Source organism: Bombina bombina, chromosome 5 (assembly GCF_027579735.1).
Source record: "Bombina bombina isolate aBomBom1 chromosome 5, aBomBom1.pri, whole genome shotgun sequence".
Taxonomy (NCBI): Eukaryota; Metazoa; Chordata; class Amphibia; order Anura; family Bombinatoridae; genus Bombina; species Bombina bombina.
The window spans coordinates 102,647,856-102,674,022 of record NC_069503.1 but is presented as its reverse complement, the minus strand read 5'-3'; the positions used below and the strand labels follow the sequence as shown (position 1 = coordinate 102,674,022).

Here is a 26,167-nt window from a genome sequence, read left to right as displayed (position 1 = left end):
ATGAGGTACCTTTAAATGACGTCATCCAAGATGGCGTCCGTCGAATTCCGATTGGCTGATAGGATTCTATCAGCCAATCGGAATTAAGGTAGAAAAATCTGATTGGCTGATTGAATCAGCCAATCAGATTCAAATTCAATCCGATTGGCTTGAAGACATCGCCGGGATGGATGAAGACCTCGCCGCCGCTTGGATGAAGACATCGGCCGGATGGAAGAAGACTTTGCCGCTGCTTAGATGAAGACATGACCGGGATGAAGACTTCTTCTTTGCCGCTTGGATAAAGACATCGCCCGGATCGGATGAGGAGTTCGGCCCGGTTGGGTGAAGACAAGGTAGGGAGATCTTCAGGGGGGTAGTGTTAGGTTTTTTAAGGGGAGTTTGGGTGGGTTTAGAATAGGGGTATGTGGGTGGTGGGTTGTAATGTTGGGGGGGGGTGTTGTGTTCTTTTTTTTTACAGGCAAAAGAGCTGTTAACTTGGGGTAAATACCCCGCAAAAAGTCCTTTTAAGGGCTGGACAGAGCTGGATATTTTATAATTTATAATAGGGTAGGGAATTTTTTATTTTGGGGGGCTTTATTATTTTATTAGGGGGCTTAGAATAGGTGTAATTAGCTTAAAATTGCTGTAATCTTTTTTTATTTTTTGTAATTTAGTGTTTGTTTTTTTTTGTAATTTAGTTTAGTTTATTTAATTGTATTTTTAGATAGATATTTGTAGTTTATTTAATTTATTGATAGTGTAGGTGTATTTGTAACTTAGGTTAGGATTTATTTTACAGGTAATTGGGTAATTATTTTAACTAGGTAGCTTAACTATTTAATAGCTATTATACCTAGTTAAAATAATTAACAATTTACCTGTAAAATAAATATAAACCCTAACATAGCTACAATGTAATTATTAATTATATTGTAGCTATCTTAGGGTTTATTTTATAGGTAAGTATTTAGATTTAAATAGGAATATTTTAGTTTATAATATGAATTAGATTTATTTAATAAGAATTTAGTTAGGGTTAGATAGAGTTTATATAGTTAATATAAATACTATAGTAACTACAGGGAGTGCAGAATTATTAGGCAAATGAGTATTTTGACCACATCATCCTCTTTATGCATGTTGTCTTACTCCAAGCTGTATAGGCTCGAAAGCCTACTACCAATTAAGCATATTAGGTGATGTGCATCTCTGTAATGAGAAGGGGTGTGGTCTAATGACATCAACACCCTATATCAGGTGTGCATAATTATTAGGCAACTTCCTTTCCTTTGGCAAAATGGGTCAAAAGAAGGACTTGACAGGCTCAGAAAAGTAAAAAATAGTGAGATATCTTGCAGAGGGATGCAGCACTCTTAAAATTGAAAAGCTTCTGAAGCGTGATCATTGAACAATCAAGCGTTTCATTCAAAATAGTCAACAGGGTCGCAAGAAGCGTGTGGAAAAACCAAGGCGCAAAATAACTGCCCATGAACTGAGAAAAGTCAAGCGTGCAGCTGCCAAGATGCCACTTGCCACCAGTTTGGCCATATTTCAGAGCTGCAACATCACTGGAGTGCCCAAAAGCACAAAGTGTGCAATACTCAGAGACATGGCCAAGGTAAGAAAGGCTGAAAGACGACCACCACTGAACAAGACACACAAGCTGAAACGTCAAGACTGGGCCAAGAAATATCTCAAGACTGATTTTTCTAAGGTTTTATGGACTGATGAAATGAGAGGGAGTCTTGATGGGCCAGATGGATGGGCCCGTGGCTGGATTGGTAAAGGGCAGAGAGCTCCAGCCCGACTCAGACGCCAGCAAGGTGGAGATTGAGTACTGGTTTGGGCTGGTATCATCAAAGATGAGCTTGTGGGGCCTTTTCGGGTTGAGGATGGAGTCAAGCTCAACTCCCAGTCCTACTGCCAGTTTCTGGAAGACACCTTCTTCAAGCAGTGGTATAGGAAGAAGTCTGCATCCTTCAAGAAAAACATGATTTTCATGCAGGACAATGCTCCATCACACGCGTCCAAGTACTCCACAGCGTGGCTGGCAAGAAAGGGTATAAAAGAAGAAAATCTAATGACATGGCCTCCTTGTTCACCTGATCTGAACCCCATTGAGAACCTGTGGTCCATCATCAAATGTGAGATTTACAAGGAGGGAAAACAGTACACCTCTCTGAACAGTGTCTGGGAGGCTGTGGTTGCTGCTGCACGCAATGTTGAACAGATCAAAACACTGACAGAATCCATGGATGGCAGGCTTTTGAGTGTCCTTGCAAAGAAAGGTGGCTATATTGGTCACTGATTTGTTTTTGTTTTGTTTTTGAATGTCAGAAATGTATATTTGTGAATGTTGAGATGTTATATTGGTTTCACTTGTAAAAATAAATAATTGAAATGGGTATATATTTGTTTTTTGTTAAGTTGCCTAATAATTATGCACAGTAATAGTCACCTGCACACACAGATATCCCCCTAAAATAGCTAAAACTAAAAACAAACTAAAAACTACTTCCAAAAATATTCAGCTTTGATATTAATGTTTTTTTTGGGTTCATTGAGAACATGGTTGTTGTTCAATAATAAAATTAATCCTCAAAAATACAACTTGCCTAATAATTCTGCACTCCCTGTATATTAACTATATTAACCCTAATATAATTAGGGTTAATATAGTTAATATATATACAGGGAGTGCAGAATTATTAGGCAAGTTGTATTTTTGAGGATTAATTTTATTATTGAACAACAACCATGTTCTCAATGAACCCAAAAAACTCATTAATATCAAAGCTGAATATTTTTGGAAGTAGTTTTTAGTTTGTTTTTAGTTTTAGCTATTTTAGGGGGATATCTGTGTGTGCAGGTGACTATTACTGTGCATAATTATTAGGCAACTTAACAAAAAACAAATATATACCCATTTCAATTATTTATTTTTACCAGTGAAACCAATATAACATCTCAACATTCACAAATATACATTTCTGACATTCAAAAACAAAACAAAAACAAATCAGTGACCAATATAGCCACCTTTCTTTGCAAGGACACTCAAAAGCCTGCCATCCATGGATTCTGTCAGTGTTTTGATCTGTTCACCATCAACATTGCGTGCAGCAGCAACCACAGCCTCCCAGACACTGTTCAGAGAGGTTTACTGTTTTCCCTCCTTGTAAATCTCACATTTGATGATGGACCACAGGTTCTCAATGGGGTTCAGATCAGGTGAACAAGGAGGCCATGTCATTAGATTTTCTTCTTTTATACCCTTTCTTGCCAGCCACGCTGTGGAGTACTTGGACGCGTGTGATGGAGCATTGTCCTGCATGAAAATCATGTTTTTCTTGAAGGATGCAGACTTCTTCCTGTACCACTGCTTGAAGAAGGTGTCTTCCAGAAACTGGCAGTAGGACTGGGAGTTGAGCTTGACTCCATCCTCAACCCGAAAAAGGCCCCACAAGCTCATCTTTGATGATACCAGCCCAAACCAGTACTCCACCTCCACCTTGCTCGCGTCTGAGTCGGACTGGAGCTCTCTGCCCTTTACCAATCCAGCCACGGGCCCATCCATCTGGCCCATCAAGACTCACTCTCATTTCATCAGTCCATAAAACCTTAGAAAAATCAGTCTTGAGATATTTCTTGGCCCAGTCTTGACGTTTCAGCTTGTGTGTCTTGTTCAGTGGTGGTCGTCTTTCAGCCTTTCTTACCTTGGCCATGTCTCTGAGTATTGCACACCTTGTGCTTTTGGGCACTCCAGTGATGTTGCAGCTCTGAAATATGGCCAAACTGGTGGCAAGTGGCATCTTGGCAGCTGCACGCTTGACTTTTCTCAGTTCATGGGCAGTTATTTTGCGCCTTGGTTTTTCCACACGCTTCTTGCGACCCTGTTGACTATTTTGAATGAAACGCTTGATTGTTCGATGATCACGCTTCAGAAGCTTTGCAATTTTAAGAGTGCTGCATCCCTCTGCAAGATATCTCACTATTTTTGACTTTTCTGAGCCTGTCAAGTCCTTCTTTTGACCCATTTTGCCAAAGGAAAGGAAGTTGCCTAATAATTATGCACACCTGATATAGGGTGTTGATGTCATTAGACCACACCCCTTCTCATTACAGAGATGCACATCACCTAATATGATTAATTGGTAGTAGGCTTTCGAGCCTATACAGCTTGGAGTAAGACAACATGCATAAAGAGGATGATGTGATCAAAATACTCATTTGCCTAATAATTCTGCACTCCCTGTAATGTAATAACTATATTAACTATAATATACTTAGGATTAATATAGATAATATAGCTGGCGGCGGGGTAGGTAGATTAAATTAGGGGTTAATAATTTTAATATAGATGGCGGCAGTGTAAGGGGCTTACATTAGGGGTTAATACTATTAATATAGGTGGCGGCGGTGTAGGGAGGGCAGGTTATAGGGCAAAAGAGCTGTTTACTTTGGGGCAAAGCCCCGCAAAAGGCCCTTTTAAGGGCTGTTAATAGAGCTTATTACTTTAGGGATATTAGATTAGGGGTTAATAATATTAATATAGCTGGCGGTGGTATAGGGGGATTAGATTAGGGGTTAATAATTTTTATATCGGTGGCTGCGGTGTAAGGGGTCAGATTAGGGGATAGATAAGGTAGATGGCGGCGGTGTAAGGGGTTAACATTAGGGGATAGATAAGGTAGATGGCGGCGGTTTTAGGGGTTCACATTAGGGGATAGATCAGTTAGATGGTGGCGGTTTTAGGGGCTCACAGTAGGGGGTTAGTTTATGTAGATGGCGGCGGGGTCCGGGAGCGGTGGTTTATGGGGTTAAATACTTTATTAGGGATTTCGGCGGAGGAACGCGGTTGACAGGTAGATAGACATTGCGCATGCGTTAGGTTTTATTTAGCAGATCGCGGTTGACAGGTAGATAGACATTGCGCATGCGTTAGGTGTTAGGTTTAATTTAGCAGGTATTTTAGGTAGTTACGGGGCTCCAATAGTCAGCGTAAGGCTTCTTACGGCTGCTTTTTGTGGCGAGGTGAAAATGGAGTAAGATTTCTCCATTTTCGCCACGTAAGTCCTTACGCTGTATATTGGATACCAAACTGCGCTGGTTTGGTATACCTGCCTATGGCCCAAAAAACTACGGGCGACGGCAGAAATATACGCGCGTAACTTCTAAGTTACGCCGTATATAGGATACCAAACCAGCGCAAATATTGGCGTCGCCAGCTTTTGCGGGCGACGATTTTTATCGGATCTGGCCCCTGATCCCCCAAACATTTTCCTAGCAATCTCCATCAAATATAGCTTACTGGGGGAAACACACAGTATATAGGGGGCATACTTCTCAAACCTTTCTAACTTCTATAACAATAGCATGAAACTAGAACCATAAAAACAAGAACCAGAAACCAAACAAAAAAAAACAAAAAAAAGGACAAAGTCAAAAACGCAACAACAAAAAAGAATTATGCACGATTCAAGATTGTACATTAATATTTTAGCATTGTAACTTGCATCTTTATGAGTTTTAAGAATTACGTGCTCATCGTATCTCACCTCCAGAGTTGGCACCCAGGGCTGCTCGCCTTTTCTCTCTCTCCCCCTCTTCTCTAACACTACCTTCCTCTCTCCTCAGCACCACATCCCACTCAGTTACAGCATTAATTGTCCTATTATCTCCTTCTAGCATCCAGTAAAACCAAACTTTCTGGAACTGGGCTTCTGTATCTTGTACTTTTGCGGCTGACTCATACATTGAGTATACCAATTTGAATCTAGCTAATACTTCTAACCACAACGGAATTTCCATCTTCCAGTATTTAGCAATCACTATTCTTGTAGTGGTACATAGTATTCTAATAAAAGTATTAATGTGCTTATTCAATCCAGGAATGCGTTCATGTAGTAAAGCTTGAGCTGAGGTAAGAATAATTTGCTCATCTAATAGTTTTCCTAGTAATAAGGATAATTCTTGCCATATTCTATTAACCTTGGGGCATTCCCACCACATGTGAAGATATGATCCTATCATCTTACACCCTCTATAGCAAAAGTTAGAGCTCAATTTCCCCATGTGAGCTGTTTTTGCCGGGGTTAAGTACCACCTGAAAGATGTTTTTATTACGTTTTCTCTTAAATCAGCGCTAATAAGGCCTCTACTGGCCTGATGCAAAGTCTCCTGCCAGTTATTGAGTTCCATCTCTTTAGCAATATCCACTTCCCATTTTACCATAAACGTGGGTTTGGTGTCATTTCTGGCTTCCTGGATTGAAATGTACAATCTAGATATTGCCCTTTTGGGTCTAGTTACTGCTGTACATAGTTGCTCAAGTTCGGTTTGTCTAATCTGTGTCGGGGATTTGTCTATATATGTGCGTATAGCTGAGGTTACTTGAAGGTATAAAAACCATTGTAGTTTAAGTGGTTCGAGTTTCTGCTGAAGCTGAGTGAAAGTCAGTACTTTGCTCTGGGAGCATATGTCCGCCACTCTATATAACCCTTTATTCTCCCATTTACTAATGTGGTGTTTAAATTCTTCGTTAATAATATATTTTAAGGGAAGTATTTTTGAATATGTGGGAAGGATTTTCTCTGAGTGCCGTGACGATAGCCACTGTCGCTTAGAGAGTAGTGTGGTTTTGTTCTGGTATGCATTATGCCCCTTAAACAACTCACTACACCAGAGGATGCCATCCGGGGTCTCCTGCCCCGCCATTTCTGCCTCTAAATGAGGCCATAAAATGTCTCCCTGTTGTCTGCTTAGTAAGGAATCTTGAGCCAGTCTTGCTGCTTTGTAGTAGTCTAATAGGTTGGGGACCCCTACCCCCCCAATTGTCTGTGTCTATTCAGAGTGTGATGAGGGATTCTCGGGTGTTTATTATTTTGTAGGAAACTATGTATGTCTTTCTGAAGACTAGAAATGTCAGCAATATTAATCTTAATTGGGAGCACCCTAAACAGATATAAGATTCTAGGTAGTATTGTCATTTTTATCGCGGACAGCCTCCCATACCAAGAAAAACCCATTTTCTTCCATTTCCCCAGATCAGATCTAATCATTTTAAACATGGGGGTGTAGTTTGCTCCATATAGTTTGGAGGAGTGTGGCATTAACTTTATGCCCATATATTTTAATCCGTCCGGGGCCCATCTAAAATTTGTTTCGATTAATTTGATAGTATGTTTTGGGATAGCCAGAGGTAGCGCTTCACACTTATCTACATTAATTTTGTACCCGGAAATCTGAGAAAATAAATGTATTGCTTGATATACATAAGTTAATAAGTGCAAAGGTCTCGAAACAGTCAGCAACACGTCGTCCGCAAAGAGGGTAATTTTGTGGTGGAGTTTTCCTACCTCTAAACCAATTATGTCGGGGCAATTGCGGATGTAGGCCGCCAGTGGTTCAATGCAAATAGCAAAAATCAAAGGGGAGAGTGGACAGCCCTGTCTGGTTCCATTACGTATATGGAAATTCTCTGATTGATGCCCTATCGCTCTAACAAATACCGTGGGTGTCGAATATAACCCCTTAATAGCTTTTAAAAAGTTGCCATCAAACCCCAGCCGTGACAGAAGTTCTAACATATATTTCCAATCGACCCTATCGAATGCCTTCTCCGCATTCAGAGATAAGATCAGAGAAGGCACCCGTCGGTCTCGTAATAAATCTATTACCAACACCATTCTGCGTATATTGTCTGGGGCTTCCCTATCTTTAATAAAACCTACTTGGTCCGGGTGAATAATACTGGGTAAAATGTGTTTTAGTCTGTTGGCCAAAATTTTCGTCACTATCTTAACATCTTGGTTAATAAGGGATATGGGTCTATAACTACTGCATGAACTGAGATTTTTTCCTTGTTTTGGGATTACCACTATCTTTGCTCTAAGGAGTTCCTCTGGTATCTGTCCTCCTTTCATAATATGATTTGCAAACACTACTAAGTGTGGCACCAGGACTTCCCTATACGCCTTATAGTATTCGCCCGGGAACCCGTCAGGTCCCGGGGCTTTACCAGGCCTAAGGTCTTTTATAGCTGCTATTACTTCTGCTTTGGTAATCTCAGCATTCAGAGCAGCTCTGTCTTCATCAGTTATAGTCGCCAAGTCTGCCTTATGCAAAAAGGAGTCAAATATCTCCTTTGTCTCAGGTTTATGTTGCACTTTCGTGCAGTCATATAGTTGTTCGTAGAACCTGGCAAATGCGTCAACAATTTCCTGTGGATGGGTAGTCGTCTGACCTGTAGGTGTCTGAATGCATGGTATAGATAGGGATTGGTAATTATCTCACAATTTTTTTGCTAGGTATTTATCAGGCTTATTGGCAAAAATAAAGTATTTTGTCTTCAGTCTATGAGCAGCTCTTATAGAGTGTTCGTTCAATATAGATTGCAGGGTCTGTTTTTTGTCAACGAGCCTGGCCAGCGTAGTTTTTGAATGGTTTATTTTATGTAATTGTTCTAAAGAGGTGATTTCAGTGGTTAGTTGTGTGATTAGGTTGTCATTCTTTTTTTGTATATCGTTTTCTCCTTGATTAGGATGCCTCTAATCACCGCCTTATGCGCTGCCCAGGGCGTAATAGGATTTTCAGTGCAGACTACATTAATTTGCCAGTACAGGTAGCCCTCAGTTTACGCCGGGGTTAGGTTCCAGAAGGAATGGTTGTAAATTGAAACTGTTGTAAATTGAAACCTAGTTTATAATATAAGTCAATGGGAAGTGAGGGAGTTAGGTTCCAGGCCCCTCTCAAAATTGTCATAAGTAACACCTAATACATTATTTTTAAAGCTTTGAAATGAAAACTTTAAATGGTAAACAGCATTATAAACCTAAAAATATACTGTAGATATAATCACACAACAGACTGTATCATCAACAAACTGTTTAATGTAGAAAAACGTTTTTTTTACTTGCATTTTTCTGCAGCTAAGGGAAGTGTGGCTGCTAGATCTTGTTCCTTCAAAAACGGCTCCATTGCTCAGGTCTGGTTATACACTGATTAGCCTGCCTGTGTTTAATCACACAACAGACTGTATCATCATCAAAAAGTTTAATGAACAAAAACGTTTTTTACTTGCCTTTTTCTGTAAACATTTCTCTGCATTGAGTCTGCAGCTAAGGGAAATGGCTGCTAGATCTTGTTCCTTTGAAAGCTGATCCATTGATCATGTCTGGCTTGCTTTTCTTTGCATGTGTTTGCTGCAACACAAGCGGACAGCTCCACCTACTGGCTATTTTAATGTATGCATGTGCTAATGCTTTTAATAGCAGTCAATGGTTCTCAATAGCAAAAAAAAGGGCGTTATTCTGAAACGGCGCAAATTGAACCGTCGTAAACCGAGGGCCACCTGTATTCTTTTAAGTTATGCAGTATCCTATCTTTAATGAGTGGGTGTTTGGCATTAGATGTATCATATGTCCACGTCTTAGTTCTCTTGGGATCTGTTAGGTCACCTAAAATAAGCGCTGTCAAAGAGTGGTCTGACCAAACACAAGGATGTATATCTAAGGAATGTATTGCTGGTTGTAGTATCTGGCTGGTGAACACATAATCTATTTTAGAGTAGCTATTATGTGGCGCTGAGTAATATGTAGTGCCCTCCAGCCCCCCGTTCAATACCTGCCATGTGTCCTGTAGTGTATGTTGGTCTAACAGTCCCAGAATGTTTCTAGCAATGTTTTTCTGTCTCAATTTTTTCTTAGAGTGTTGGGTAGTTGCTTGTCTAGTCAGTGTCTGTAGATCAATGTTAAAGTCCCCCACCAGAATAATTCTTAACCTAGATCAATTAGTCAACAAGTTGGAAATTGTATCAAAAAATTTGTCTTGCTGTTCATTTGGAGCGTAAATATTACACAAAAGTACCTCTATGTTTCCCAAACGACCCAATACCAGAAGGTATCTCCCCTCCCTATCAGATATAGTTTCTTTATGGACAAATGGTATTGAGGAGTGTATTAAAATAGAAACTCCTCTCTTCTTGGAGTCTAAGACAGAGTGAAACTACATTGAGTAGTCTCTTGCCCAATATTTGGGGATAGAGTTTTTCAAAAAATGAGTCTCCTGAAGATAAATAATTTTGGCCTTCAAACGTCTATAATTTGACATGGCTGTCCTCCGTTTTATATCAGTATTTAATCCTCTCGCATTATGCGAGATCAAAACTATCTTAGGTAGTATCATTGTTGTAGTTATACCAATAGTGCATCTTAATCCTACCTGTGGCGGCAAGGACCCCGGACGGCAAACCTCTTTCTGGGTGCACGAGCTGTCCCCCAGGACCTAGAAGTGCAAGCGTATCTGTTTCCCTTTCCCTTCTTAATAATCTGAGCTGTGTTACAAACCTCCTACAGCCCTGTAGAACAACTCCAGAGGAAGAACATAGTTTGAGCATACAACATTTCGTGCAATGATATAGTAAAAATAGAAACAAAAACAAAAAACATAACAATAGATAACAATCAGATATCTAAGTACAGTTATGTCAAGATCAGCACATACTGCCTGTGCTGTACAGTCCTAACATGAATTTTCAGCCTTACAATACTTGCAACATATAAAGAATCCAGGCCTTAATTGAGAGTCTAGCCTCTAAGCGGCTCAACAGCCTTTTTTAGTATCATCTGGGGCAAAAAAGTATTCCTAATGTTGTGAAAGAAGGTAGAAATATTTCAAATGTCTCAGGTTTTGCTTTTCTTTTTACTTATCACCCTCTTCCGTTTCGCTCTCTGGGGCTTCGCCTGTGATGAAGACATGGCAGAAGAGGTAGAGGCCGACTCCGTCTCCAAAAGGTCAGGTAGCTCCAGGCCTAGGAATTTACAAATGTCTGGGGCCTCCTTGATGGTTTTAATAGCGGTCATTCTACCATTTTGCATCACTTGCAGTGCAAAAGGGAAGCCCCATCTATAAGGGTATGTTATTTTTCCTGAGGAGAAGAGTAAGAGGTCTCAGCGCATATCTTTTTTGCAATGTTTTGACACAGAGGTCCTGATAAAATTGGATAATATTACCCTGGAATTTGAATGTAGGATTTTGTCTTGCGGCTAGAAGAAATCTTTCTCTATCAGGGAACCGTAAGAGTTTAATAATAACATCTCTCGGTGGTTGATCCGCTTTGGGTTTCGCCTTGAGGGCTCTGTGTGCTCTCTCGATTGGGTATTCAGATTCTGTTGATCCCCCTATAATAGCGTGAAATAGCTGTTGAAGATAGCGATGTAGATCTTCTGCTCCTATTGATTCAGGGATACCTTCGAGTCCCCAACTCCAGAATTTCTGTTTTAATGTCCGTAAGACTATTGGTGACTGTGGCTTGGAAGCTATCCATCTTTTAAAATATTGAAAAGGAGCGCTCAAAATGAGCTAAAGTGCGGCTATATTGGACAGAAGTGTAAAGTGCATAGAATACTGGACAATGGTAGTAGTAAACTTAAGCAAGCGCAGAAAATAAACCACAAATGCCTAACAATACTACAATCTAAATATCCTAGATATGCACTAAAAAACGCTACAAATGCATGAAATACGTGTATTCAATCATGAAAAGCTGTATATAAATTTGATATACAATTTAATAAAGTGTAATTCATATAAATCAAAATTCATAAAACATTCATAAAAAAATACATAAAAAATAATCATAAAAGAGGAGAGACCGGAAGGGGAGGAAGCACGGCGATCCAGTGCTGCAGCTCAGGTGGGACAGAGCCGCTCTCCCTGTAATTACACAGGCAATTTCCTAGGCAGCCGCACACCAGACACCCCGGCTGCCGGATTTCAGCACACTTAGTGCAGCCTGTTACCAGCCCCCCGGATATTCAGGGGCTGCACCATATCCCCGGTTCACGTTCTTGGTGACTAAGAGGCCTTTCACCCGGGCCTGTCTGGGCAACATTACCCAACTCCTGACCCGACTGGGTGTGAGCAAAGATTACCGCTGGACGCCGGACCAACACATGATACAAGAGGATTCCACTACACGCCGGCAATTTCTCCAGGGCGAACGCGCTGCTGGACCGGGAAAAAGGCTCTGACCGGTGTTCCTGTCTGGAGTGGGACCGGTAAGAGAGTCACGCCTGGCAACTAGTTCGACTATACCCACAACCAACCTATGCTGTCCGGTGAGCGGAAATACGCACAGCACATACAGCCTGGTCCTGTATGAGAGGCCCGCTCTCTGAAATTTCTACACCGGGGCCTATATAGGTCACCGCTCATAAGGTCTGCTTACAGATACCCTGGAAGTACCTAAGAGTAGCCCCAACGGACCAAGCCTTCTCTGCCCGGACCAAATTGATTCACCTAAAAGCAGCTATATCTTCAGTGTCTATTGTCCGGGCCGGATCCTGAATACTGATTGTAATCGGAGTTGCCTGCACTCAGATGGATTACAGTTAGCCTGCTATCGTAGAAGGCACACAAAGTGATGCTGTCAACGTACTGGTAAGGTTGTCAAAGACTAAAATTATATGAACCTGCTTGCTTCAACATGTTTCTGACATTTGACTAAGGATATATAATTTTAAACTTCACAAACCACCCAAGCTTGCTAAATTAATAACGCTGGACACTCTGCCTACTTCCTTTATGCTTTTTGCGCTCCACTCTGCACTATTAAGGCTTAAATTAAAATACTGGCAGGCTTGTGACTTTGGACAACTTGCTACCGCATATGTGAATGTTGCTACTAAAATTTCTACCCTTCTGCTTGACATAAGCTCATGTATAATTAGCTGAACTCTTGCTTGCTGGACACTAAGCCCCCTCCTCACGGGCCTGACTTAAGACTTTTTTTGCTCATTTTTTTTTTGCCTTTTTCTTCTATTTTTCTTGTTGAGTTTGCTTTTCTTCTTTTCTTTTTTTTTTTTTTTTTCTTGCAGGTTGTTTTTTTTGTTATACCATTGCATCTCGATTGTTGTTAGCTGCAGATTGTAGCTGGCTTTTTTTTTTTTTTTTTTTTGTAATTTTTTCTTTAATTTTAGCTCAGTTTTTCATTTTTTTCACTTATTTTTGAGCCTGCAACTAACGCAGGCCCTAACACATGGCTACAACCTAGCAAGGGAGACAGTCTTAATAAGATTACCTAAGGTATAAAATGTACTTGCTGGTCTGTTGCTATTTTTTTTAAGCTCCTATGGTCCAACCTTGATTACCTTGTTACTCTGAGATTGTTTTTGTTTTTCTGCCTCCCTACTATTACTTGTCATTTTGGATTTAAAAGAACCCTACTTACCTGGATAAATATACTACTCACCTATTATAGACCTGGTTACAGGAGCTGAAAGGTCCTTATACACCCCCCATTAAACAAAATTGATTGAATTATCCCCTCACTTTTTCACCACTAATAAATAACACCCATTAGATCTACCTCCACATCCACAGCATCTACAATATACTATCACTGTTTTTTTTTTTTTGTTTTTTTTTGCAACACATCACTTCTTTTCTTTTTTTTTTTTTTTGTGTTACACCTACACTATCACTATATGGATAAATTTATTACTAATCACAAATTAAACACTCTAGTTATGCCACCCAAAACAAGAGATAAAAAGTCCAGGACTAGTACAGACAATTTAGTAAATGTAACACCACCAAGTAACATGGCAGACATAGTTAGGGAGCCTCAAGACATAGTCAAGCAAATTTCAGATCTTATGATCCCCCAATTTGACTATCTCAAAGCCGAGATTGCAAACCTTACTACTGAGGTAAAGCTTTTCACAAATAGGTTAGACGACTTAGAACAGCGCACTTCAGATCTAGAAGATACAAATGCACAGCAAGCAACTACTATACGAGAACAAGCAACACAACTGGCTAATGTCCAGTGCAAACTGAATGAGCTCGAAGACCGGAATAGACGTAACAATATCAGAATAATTGGTCTACCTGAGACCGCAGATTTCACCGATCTCATTCAGTTTGTATCAAGGACATTACCACTGGCACTGGGTATAGACCTTAACATCCTCCCGCTGGCAGTTGAAAGGGCACACCGTATAGGGCCATTAAAAAATCTATCTGACGGCTCATACAAGAGCAGACCAATAATTGCAAGATTCCTGAACTTTCAGGACAAGCTCAAAGTCATGCAGCTCTATAAAAAAAGAATCCCCTTTTCAATCCAAGATAAGTCAATACTTATTTTTCAAGACTTTTCGTCTGAAACAATGATTCAGCGTAAAGAGATGACACCCCTCTGTTCCAAACTCATTGCTAGTGGCATTAAGGCTACTGTTGTATACCCAGCCAAAATAAGAATATTTTCGGAAAGCGAACCCATGACTATGAGCGACCCCAGGGAGGTCAGAGAATTTGCACATAAAAAAGGTATTACCCTGTAAAGATAGAAAACATATTGTATATTGATTTATGTTATTTATAATTATAATTATGATGCTGATAGGTGGCAATGTTAACCCAGCCGAGGGTTTTCTTTTCTTTTCCCTTTTTTTTTTTTTTTTTTTTCTTTCCTCTGCTTTCCGTTTTCTCTTACCCTCGCGTGCTTTCCCCCTCACAACACGCTACTGGACATACCCCCACGACATAGGTTCAAATAAGACCCCATCTTAATTTAGCTTCGTGGAACGTTGGTGGCATTACGTCACCGCAAAAACGAAAAAAAATCTTATCACAACTTAAACGCTATAAGCCAGATATAGTCTTCCTACAGGAGACTCACCTGAGGGAAGCGGAACTTTTGAAACTTAAGATGGGATGGGTAGGGGAGGTCAAAGGGACTTCATGTCAGAATAGGAAGAAGGGGGTTGCATTCCTTATTAATAAAAATCTCCAATATAAGATAATAGATCTAGTATTGGACCCAGAGGATAGATATATGATCCTACAAATCTTAATCAACGGTATAGTCTTCAACCTATGTAATCTTTATGCCCCCAATAAAATAGACCGAGCATTCTGGGACAAATTACAGACCCTTCTCTTTAATTTATACGCAAAGAACCTTGTTATAGCTGGCGATTTTAATTTAACTATATTCCCGACGCTAGATAGACTTAAACCAGCCCTAAATAGAAACAGTAAACAAGAATCAAAAATATTTAAAAATTTTATGAATTTCCTTCATATGAAAGATATATGGAGGATACAGAACCCTGACATAAGGCATTTCACATGCGAGTCACACTCATATCAAACAATGTCAAGGATAGACTATTTTCTTGTAGCTGAAAATATGCTGGGGCTAGACATGTTAGCAGACATAAAAGAGGTGGTTATTTCAGATCATGCGATCCTCACTTTAAAGATCACATTAAGGAATACACCAGAAGGCACTATTAACAGGCTATTCTTCCCTAGATATTTGTCGGAGAATGTTAAGTTTAAAGCATGGTTGAGATTAAAATGGCAGGAATTTTTTGAAATAAATTTTTCCCCGTCTATTCAGGCAGAAACCTTGTGGGAATCTTTTAAAGCCGTAATCAGGGGGGAAATTAAGGCCTACCTAGTAATTCAAAAAAAGATCATGACAAAGAATGATATACATTTAGCGAACCAATTGCGCAACGCCTATAACTCATATGTTAGTGATCCCTCACAAAAATTTTGGCAGATCTACCAACACCGTAAAAAGGAAAGAGAAACCTTCCTTACACAAAGGGCTGCATTAGACACCCTTAGAACTAGATCATTCTTTTATAGACATGGGGGGAAAGCTGGGAAACTCTTAGCAGGCCTTACTAAAGTCAAAAATAAGAAAGTCATGACTGAGGCTCTTATTACTCCTTCAGGTAGAATTACTAAACCTAATGAAATTACTAATTATGTTTCAGAATACTTTCAAGAGCTCTATGCAAAAGACAAAACAGATCAGGCTGCTAAATATAAATTCTGGCAAAATATTCAAACTCCAAAACTAAATATAGATCAACAAGAGGCGCTAAACGCCCCTATTACCCATAATGAAGTAATTAAGGCAATAAAAAAAACAGCAACAAATAAAGCAGCAGGCCCCGACCAGATTCCCATAGAGCTCTATAAAATTCTGTCAGAAGATATAGTACAGACACTAGTATTACTTTTTAACAGTTACTACTCCGATGCAAAACCCCCCTCTAGATATTTCTCAGCCTCGCAAATAGTTCTAATTCTAAAAAAAAATAAAGACCCGGAACTGATCAGCTCATATAGGCCCATCTCTCTTTTAAACAGTGATAACAAAATATTAATGAGCATACTTGCTGAAAGACTTAAGCTATTAATAGGCCCCCTCATACATAAAGATCAGGTTGGTTTTATGCCTGGGCGGAATGCAACACGTAATCTGAGGAGGCTTCAATTGATATTAAATAAATTTTTCTCAGAAAAGAACGGTCCATTAGAAGCACCTGATGCTGCAATAATATCAATTGATGCCGAGAAGGCCTTCGACTCCATTTCCTGGGATCATCTATTTTCCACTCTTCCCAGGTATGGAGTCGAGGGTACCTTTCTAAACTTTGCCAAATTAATCTATAAATCCGCTAACACCTCTATTTTGATTAATAATTCTCATACCTCGAATTTCCCACTTCTTAAAGGCTCGAGACAGGGCTGTCCACTCTCCCCCTACCTTTTTAACTTAGCGCTTGAACCTTTAGTAATATATATAAGAAAAGAAATAGAGGGGATCAAAATAGGGAAGAGGAGAATTACCACTTTACTGTACGCCGACGACCTTTTAGTTTTGACAGCCAATACAGCGAGTAATATACCAATATTAACACAGATTCTCCAAGAATTTAGCAGTTTCTCTGGGTATAAAGTTAATATGCTAAAATCAGAGATCTTCTGGCTCAAAAAACTCAAAGACTCGGCGCAGGCATATTACTTTAAGGAAGCAAATTCCACTTTTGTTTATCTGGGGATAACGTTGTCACTGGATAGTAAGGAATGGTATGACTTAAATTATAAGCCAATTATTACTAAAATTAAACGTGATCTAGGAAATTGGGCCAAATTCTACCTTACGTTATCTGGCAAAATTAATTTGTTTAAAATGGTGACGTTCCCCAAAATTTTACATCTGATGCAAAATCTCCCAATTATAATAAAACAAGCAGACATAAAAATAATCAAGCACCTAATCACACAATTCATATGGGACGGGAAAAGAAAGGCCATTGCATATAATAAACTAGTATTACCCAGACATGACGGGGGATTAGCATTGCCAGATATAGAGTGTTATAATCTAGTGTGTATTTCTAAAATAGCTCTGGACTGGCTAACAGGGCCAGATTATTACACAGATTTAGCCACAGAAGAAGCGTCTGTTCAGCCATATTCCTTGAAGGCCTTGCTTCATTGTATCCCTGATAAATGTCCAAGGAAAATTAAGAAGATGCCAGTTATCTATAATGTAATTCAGGCCTGGTATAAATTATCTAAAAAGTTAAATTGTTCTCATCGTTATTCTAAACTTCTGACTATAACAGGTAACCCAAACTTCACACCAGCTTTAAACTCGAAAATCTTCAATGATTGGGCAAAAAAGGGTTTAAGATATATAGAACAGTTAAGGGATCCCGCTACTGGAGTTTGCCGATCAATGCAAGAGTTAATCGTAGAATATGGAATCTCTAATAAGGATTTCTTTTCCTTTTTTCAGATACGGAACTTCTTACAGGTCCTGTTACAGGACACACGAGAGGTCACAATTTCCGAAATAGTAGAGCCCGCATTTATACTTTTTAAAGCAGGGAAATATAACATAACTACATTATACAAACTAGCTTTGAATCAGAGAGGCTTGGATAATGTTAATAAATTAGCAGTCTGGTGGAAAGTTTCAGTTGATACCATACATAAAAGCTATAGGCGTGCAGATGCATCAACACTTGCTGCTGCATGGAGAGAATCACATACGAAAATCATCAACCACATTTATATCACAGCGCATATGAAAGCATCGTGGGGTAACTTAGGTTCTCTTTGTCCTAAATGTAGACAAGCTAAAGCGGATATAATTCATTACTTTTGGGGATGCCCCAAGGTCAGGAAATTTTGGAATAAGATTAATTTTTGGACAAATAAAATTAATAAAGCACACGTACAATTAAATGAAGATCATATTTTTTTCTTTATAGATTTCCACAAAGAAGGATTGAATAAATACTTAACATATTTAAATACGGTAATAATGACAGCTAGGCTGTTGATCCTTAAATATTGGAAATCGTTTAAAGCTCCTACTCTCTCAGAATTTATTCAAAAACTTCAAAACCAACTCATAATGGAACAAATGGATACCTCGATAAATTCGGAGGCACAAGTTAAACACTTTCTAACCAAATGGAAGAATGTAATTAACAGTATGCCTAAAGAAATCCAACTGATACTTATTTCACCCTTTAGAGGTACAGAATCTTTAGAATTGGCCCTATTGAGTAATGATTTTCCGGATCTACAGCCGAATTAATGCTATTTCACCGGAAGTTTATTAGTGGCCTGAGTGATGGGGGGAAGCAACTCGAGGGAAAGTCAAATTTTGTCAATTTTTTTTTTTTTTTTTTTTTTCTATCTCTCTTTCTTTCTTTCTTTTTTTCCTTTTTCTTATCTCGTTCTTCTGAGAAATTAAAATGACAAAAACTACCAACATATGGTGTGGGAACAAGTTACTATGAGAAATATAGAAATTCAGGATTCAAGTGTGAATTTATCATTTACATGACTAAATGTAAATTTGGAACCCTGTAGAAGAGCGACCTTAATTTATGTATTGGCGCTTCTTCTTTGATGATGTTATTGGTCATCTTTGTTGTTTTTTTCTGTATGTCTCGCTTCTCATAATATTGTCTTACAAATGTGTTGGTTACAAATAAATAAAAAAAAAAAAATAAAAAAATAATCATAAAAAATACATTTAATACAATTGATTTAAGGTCGACCTTATAATATCAAATAACAATGTGTCTATATAAAACTGATACAAAAACAAAAATAAAAATCACATTAGCCAAAACGAAATTGTGAGTGATAATGTGTGTCCATTAAACGATGATAACAAATGTCCTCAAAATGCCAAAAGAGTCTATATGAGAGTCTTTGTATCCTTGGTGCTTGCAAACTTGAAATCCGTGTAGACGACAAGCCTCCTGATAACAAAGAACAATCTCCTTAAGGCAGTGTGAAGAGCCTTGTGTGAAATATATAATCTGTACTCACAGTGTCAGAAAGCGGATGCCTGCGATGGTATATTGCCCAGAGGTATAATACTGTATAGTTCTTTCAATAGTCCCAGATACTCTCCACAATAAACGTACAATAAGTTAATAAAATAGAGTGAAATAAATTAAAAGTAACTGATATTAACGTTAGAATATCAATAATGTCTACTCGCAATCCTGGAGCCTTTAACCCTACAAACGGCTGCTAACTGAATATCCCCCTAAACTGACAGGCTAAATGTCAATCAGCCCGAACAGTCAGAGGTGCCGTTGGCCAAAATTCAGAAGCGCCATTAAACACAGGTACACCGGCTCTATGCGAGATCAGAAGTAACTCCGTCAAAGGAGTATGTTAGAGCAACGCGTTTCAATTAAAATCTTTGTCAAGCTCGTTACCGGGGGGTTCCCTTCCGGGTAATTATATACCTATATCTAAAAAATGATTGGATGGTTTCATAACCAATCAGGAAGGTTAAGTCCGCTACTTGTCAATCAAATCCTTAGTCTATGCCGCGGCTAAAGTAAAAATTACAATGCCAACACTATATGCACCAATTGATAACGTGCTAATTTAACAGTTCTAAAAAGCACAAACTAATAGTTCTACAACAAATATATTCGATTATATAAACCTCTGATATCACAGTATGTATAGCGCTAAATCTTCGCTTAAGAATTGACACAAATTGTTCAATACCTAACAACGCTATTGTTTAAAAACCTTGTAATAAATTAATGTAAGAAACCTTATTTATATAAAAGAAGACAAAGCATATGGGGATTGCAGATAAAACTGCCAGAGGATATCTCAATACCTAATGAAAAATTCCTACTTAAAAAATTAAAAATAGTACTAATATATTTAATTGGCCATAATATAGTGTAAAATAGTGATTGATAATAGAACTTCTCAGATGTGAAACCAAATACAGATATTTTTAAATTCATGATATAATATATAAAAAAATTCTGATATAATATATAAAAAAAATTGACATAATTTGTAAAAATGTGTTTTTTGTATTTTTATAATTCATAAATATATATATATATATATATATATATATATATATATATATATATATCAAATTAGATAAAAAATCAGATTGAATAAAAAATCCTCAAAACTTTTACACAATACCTAAAAAATCCCTATAAATGTTTTATATTAAAAAATTCATAAAAAGCAACCTAAGTCAAACTCAAGGTTTAGACCATTTGGAGTTAGTGTTCTAAGCTCAAAAATCCACTTGGCTTCTAATTTGAGAAGTTCATTATATACATTACTCCCTCTCCAATTTGGTTTTACTTTATCAATCACTGTATAACTAAGGTGGTTAGTGTTCCCATTGTTACATATTTTAAAATGCCTAGGGACAGGGAGATCTTTGTTCCTTTCAAGATTCATGTTTTCAATAGAATTTAAGTGTTCCCTAATTCTATCACGTATAGGCCTTGTCGACTCACCTATGTACTGAATAAGGGATATAATGTAGAATTAATAAACAATGCAAGAGCTGAGGCCTCTAATATGAATAGGGATCTTTTATTAAGTAAAAAACAAAGTAAAATTAATGTTGCCACTACATTAGAGAATAGTGAATTAAAAGTCCCGTTTATCACACAATACAATGAGGATAATAAAAAATTAGAAAAAATTCTCAAAAAACATTGGCATGTTTTGAAGTCTGATGAAGTGATAGGCCTGTGTTTGCCAAATCAGCCTAGGGTAGTATATAAGAAATGCAAACATTTTAAAAATTACCTAGCGCCGACCAATTTAAAGGAGAAAACTAGTCCTCTTAGTGATATAGATTTAACAGGTGAGAAAATTGTTGGTTTTTACCCATGCCTGAGCTGTAAGGCCTGCAAACACTCAATTAAGAGAAAAGAATTTAAATCAACAGTTACAAAGAAGGTTTTCAAAATTAAAAACTTATATAGATGTACTGATTCTAATGTCGTTTATTTACTAGAGTGTTCGTGTGGGATTCAGTACATAGGTGAGTCGACAAGGCCTATACGTGATAGAATTAGGGAACACTTAAATTCTATTGAAAACATGAATCTTGAAAGGAACAAAGATCTCCCTGTCCCTAGGCATTTTAAAATATGTAACAATGGGAACACTAACCACCTTAGTTATACAGTGATTGATAAAGTAAAACCAAATTGGAGAGGGAGTAATGTACATAATGAACTTCTCAAATTAGAAGCCAAGTGGATTTTTGAGCTTAGAACACTAACTCCAAATGGTCTAAACCTTGAGTTTGACTTAGGTTGCTTTTTATGAATTTTTTAATATAAAACATTTTTAGGGATTTTTTTAGGTATTGTGTAAAAGTTTTGAGGATTTTTTATTCAATCTGATTTTTTATATGATTTTTTTTTATCTAATTTGATATATATATATATATATATATATATATATATTATTTTTATGAATTATAAAAATACAAAAAACAAATTTTTACAAATGATGTCAAATTTTTTTTTATATATTATATCAGAAATTTTTTATATATTATATCATGAATTTAAAAATATCTGTATTTGGTTTCACATCTGAGAAGTTCTATTATCAATCACTATTTTACACTATATTATGGCCAATGAAATATATTAGTACTATTTTTAATTTTTTAAGTAGGAATTTTTTAAGTAGGAATTTTTCATTAGGTATTGAGATATCCTCTGGCAGTTTTATCTGCAATCCCCATATGCTTTGTCTTCTTTTATATAAATAAGGTTTCTTACATTAATTTATTACAAGGTTTTTAAACAATAGCGTTGTTAGGTATTGAACAATTTGTGTCAATTCTTAAGCGAAGATTTAGTGCTATACATACTGTGATATCAGAGGTTTATATAATCGAATATATTTGTTGTAGAACTATTAGTTTGTGCTTTTTAGAACTGTTAAATTAGCACGTTATCAATTGGTGCATATAGTGTTGGCATTGTAATTTTTACTTTAGCCACGGCATAGACTAAGGATTTGATTGACAAGTAGTGGACTTAACCTTCCTGATTGGTTATGAAACCATCCAATCATTTTTTAGATATAGGTATATAATTACCCGGAAGGGAACCCCCCGGTAACGAGCTTGACAAAGATTTTAATTGAAACGCGTTGCTCTAACATACTCCTTTGACGGAGTTACTTCTGATCTCGCATAGAGCCGGTGTACCTGTGTTTAATGGCGCTTCTGAATTTTGGCCAACGGCACCTCTGACTGTTCGGGCTGATTGACATTTAGCCTGTCAGTTTAGGGGGATATTCAGTTAGCAGCCGTTTGTAGGGTTAAAGACTCCAGGATTGCGAGTAGACATTATTGATATTCTAACGTTAATATCAGTTACTTTTAATTTATTTCACTCTATTTTATTAACTTATTGTACGTTTATTGTGGAGCGTATCTGGGACTATTGAAAGAACTATACAGTATTATACCTCTGGGCAATATACCATAGCAGACATCAGCTTTCTGACACTGAGTACAGATTATATATTTCACACAAGGCTCTTCACACTGCCTTAAGGAGATTGTTCTTTGTTATCAGGAGGCTTGTCGTCTACATGGATTTCAAGTTTGCAAGCACCAAGGATACAAAGACTCTCATATAGACTCTTTTGGCATTTTGAGGACATTTGTTATCATCGTTTAATGGACACACATTTTCACTCACAATTTCGTTTTGGCTAATAATTTTTATTTTTGTTTTTGTATCAGTTTTATATAGACACATTGTTATATCCTATTGTTATTTGATATTATAAGGTCGACCTTAAATCAATTGTAGTAAATGTATTTTTTATGATTATTTTTTATGTATTTTTTATGAATATTTTATGAATTTTTATTTATATGAATTGAACTTTATTAAATTGTATATCAAATTTATATACAGCTTTTCATGATTGAATACACGTATTTCATGAATTTGTAGCATTTTTTAGTGCATATCTAGGACATTTAGATTGTAGTATTGTTAGGCATTTGTGGTTAATTTTCTGCGCTTGCTTAAGTTTACTACTACCATTGTCCACTATTCTATGCACTTTACACTTCTGTCCAATACAGCCGCACTTTAGCTCATTTTGAGCGCTCCTTTTCAATATTTTATTATATTAACGTCCTTTATAGAATTAGAGAGACTTCTATTTTATTTGGAGTTTGTGTAGTAGTTTTATTTTGGCGCAGTCTCACACAATTATTGTTTTCTTGAGCTATCCATCTTTTCCCAAAGTTTTTCAAAATTAGAAGCTATATCTTGTTTGGATACCAAGGCCTGCAGATCTGCTTTAGTTGCGAGAGTTAGTTTCTCAGACCCCTCTTCATTGTCGGATTCCATGGTTTCTTCTATTTCCGCCAGGGTGAGGTCTTGGGATTTAGTAATCTTGGATGCTTTAAAAAAGGTATCAACTGATAAAGATTTAAGCCCTTTGTCTCCTTTAGAGCCCTTCCTTGTAGCCATAATGGGTGTGGTGAAAGTTCAGCAATTCTATACTAATTATGTCTCAGTGGAGATCTGTATTCAATAAGTGTTCCTAAACTTCCTCACCTCTCACTGTAAAAGAATTGTGTCCGTCAGGACCTCTGTTGTGTATTCCTGTATGCTTTATTGCCGCTATAGACTCTCTATCTCTCCTCAATTGTGTGGATCAGTACCTTGGCCTTCATTCAATATATTGCTCTTCATAGAGCATGAGTGCATTTCAGCAGCTGTAGCTTCCTGAGAGTAAGGGCAAGTGAAAGGTAGTAGGGTTGCAAGCACTGTTGCAAAAGGCTAGAGGCTATACAAAAGCATCCATGTTAGGCTGCTCCAGCCCAGGAAATTTCAAGCAGCTACTGTATCTCCAGTGTCTAACTGCAACACTCTGTCCAGTATGCAAGGGAAAATCAGAGATCACCTCCGGCAGCAAAATACATATATTTATAGGGGCACTCTCTCTCCCCTAGGGAAGATGTCCTCACTGGACGAAGTCGGGCAAAGGAGTTGGGATATGAGCTGCTGATGTTTCAGTCAGCAGGAAAAGGAGGGGAGAGAGAGCAGTCCAGCAACCCAGAAAGGATAGAAGAGATTTTGCCTCAGGAGTTTCCTTCTCCTTCCTCCTTTTTAGCTCTTGTTTTTTCTCCCTCCTCCCCTGTCCCCTTTCTTTCCTCTTTCCCTGTGTCTGTTTTTGCCTTTCTGACAGACCCTTCAGTTTAGATCAACAAACCAAGGACAGTGCAATCAGGTCTTTCAAAATCTGCAGCAGATCACTAAGCCTACAGCCATATTGTGTGGATTAGTAGTTGGTATATGTGAGGTTACCAGTGGTAGCAGTTGTGGCAGATTGGATTTGGTGGTGTCAGCCCCTCACAAAGTATCTCCATATATGGCTTGGGTACTCAGGCTGCTAGGGGAATCCCTGCCTGTTCCTTATGTGTGGTAGACTAATATGCAGCAAATTTGCAAAGGGGGTATGAGAGGCTGTGATATTTAGTGGCTGAGAGGATCTTGCTGCAGCAGTTCTGGAATGTGCTCAGTCTATAGGGTTAATGGAAGCATAAGGTGTAAGGATGAGGATAGAATTTATGTTTATAGCCCCTTATAATGATTTTGTAACATCTGAGATATCCCAAAGAAAATGTCTCTCACCTGGAGCTCCCTCTCCTCTGCTGCCACGGTCCGATTTTTGTCCCTTAGCTCTGATCTACCTGGGGGGTCTTAACTCTGTTCCCAGGCAGAAGCGTTCATCTGGGCCGGTCCTGTGTAGTGCTGCGGCAGCCTTAGTGTGCTGTATGTGTGGTGTTTCTCCTGCAGGCCGCAATATGGCCGCCGTTCGCGCCAGAAGTGAGAGAAGGAAAAAAGCCCCGATGCAGCCAGTCCAGGTATACACTATGTCTGCTGCCTCCTCACCGCTCCCCGCTCACTTACTACTTGTAGGGGCTAACCGGAGAGCGGGGGCCTCTTAGTATTGAGTTTGGGCTTCGCGTTTGGGCTCTCCAGCGGTAGCTGTGCCGCAAGACTCTAAACGGGATTACTATGCCCGCTCTCCTCACCGGCTCACCCCCGCAACTTCCAGCAGGCTCAGTGGTATCAAGGGAGCGCTCTCCTATCAAAGCTGCACCAGTACAGGACCTCAGCGTTCCGATATCTGAGGTGCAGATGCTCCGTGAGTTTAACACCTCTCCTAGGGCCTGTATTGCAAATAAAGTTTTTCACAGGCAAATCAGTCAGGTCCCTCCAAAAATAGAAACTTTCAAGTTTCAAATAGGGCATGTCATTTTAAACAACTTTCCAATTTACTTTTATCACCAATTTTGCTTTGAATGAAAGTCAATAGATAATAAATAAAATGTCATGTGATCAGGGGGCTGTCAGAAGATGCTTAGATACAAGGTAATCACAGAGGTTAAAAGTATATTAATATAACTGTGTTGTTTATGCAAAACTGGGGAATGGGTAATAAAGGGATTATCTATCTTTTAAAACAACAAAAATTCTGGTGTTGACTGTCCCTTTAATAATGAAAATAAATTACAAACAGCAAACAGTTATTTTACATAAAAACTAAACCTAAAGGTGAAATTTCCCATACACTTTATACTATTTTATACATTGGTAAAACAAGTCATTAGAAACACATTAAAGCAGGGGTGCTCACACTTTTTGTGTTGGGATCTACTTTTCAAATGAGCAGCGCAAATAAAGATAATGAATAAAAACTGATAATAGGAGTAAATTATAAAGTTGTGTGAAATTGCTTGTTCTATATCTGAATCAAGAAAAAAATAAAATGTGTTTCATATCCCTTTAAGGTTGCATGATTTAGCAACACATGGATATGCAAAAGCATAAAGATACAACAGATTAATCCTGAGGACAAAAGTAGCACTAACTTTAATTTGGGTTAACAGGAGCAGCCCCTTGTGCCTTGTTACAAAACACTGCATTCAAATGACTGCCACTGACCCCCTTTACTTTGTGCCGTGGGCTTGGCCTGATATGACCCAGTGAGGCTC

General features: G+C 38.1%; 1 protein-coding gene across 1 annotated transcript in view; it reads right to left on the bottom strand.

The window, feature by feature from the left end:
- Nucleotides 1–24,817, bottom strand: part of LOC128660001 (oocyte zinc finger protein XlCOF6-like) — a 67,232-nt gene extending 42,415 nt beyond the window's left edge. Inside the window, exon 1 of the mRNA XM_053713592.1 lies at nt 24,801–24,817. The gene's annotated coding sequence lies outside the window, so the exon portion shown is untranslated. The remainder of the gene's footprint in view (nt 1–24,800) is intronic.
- Nucleotides 24,818–26,167: the final 1,350 nt, after the last annotated feature.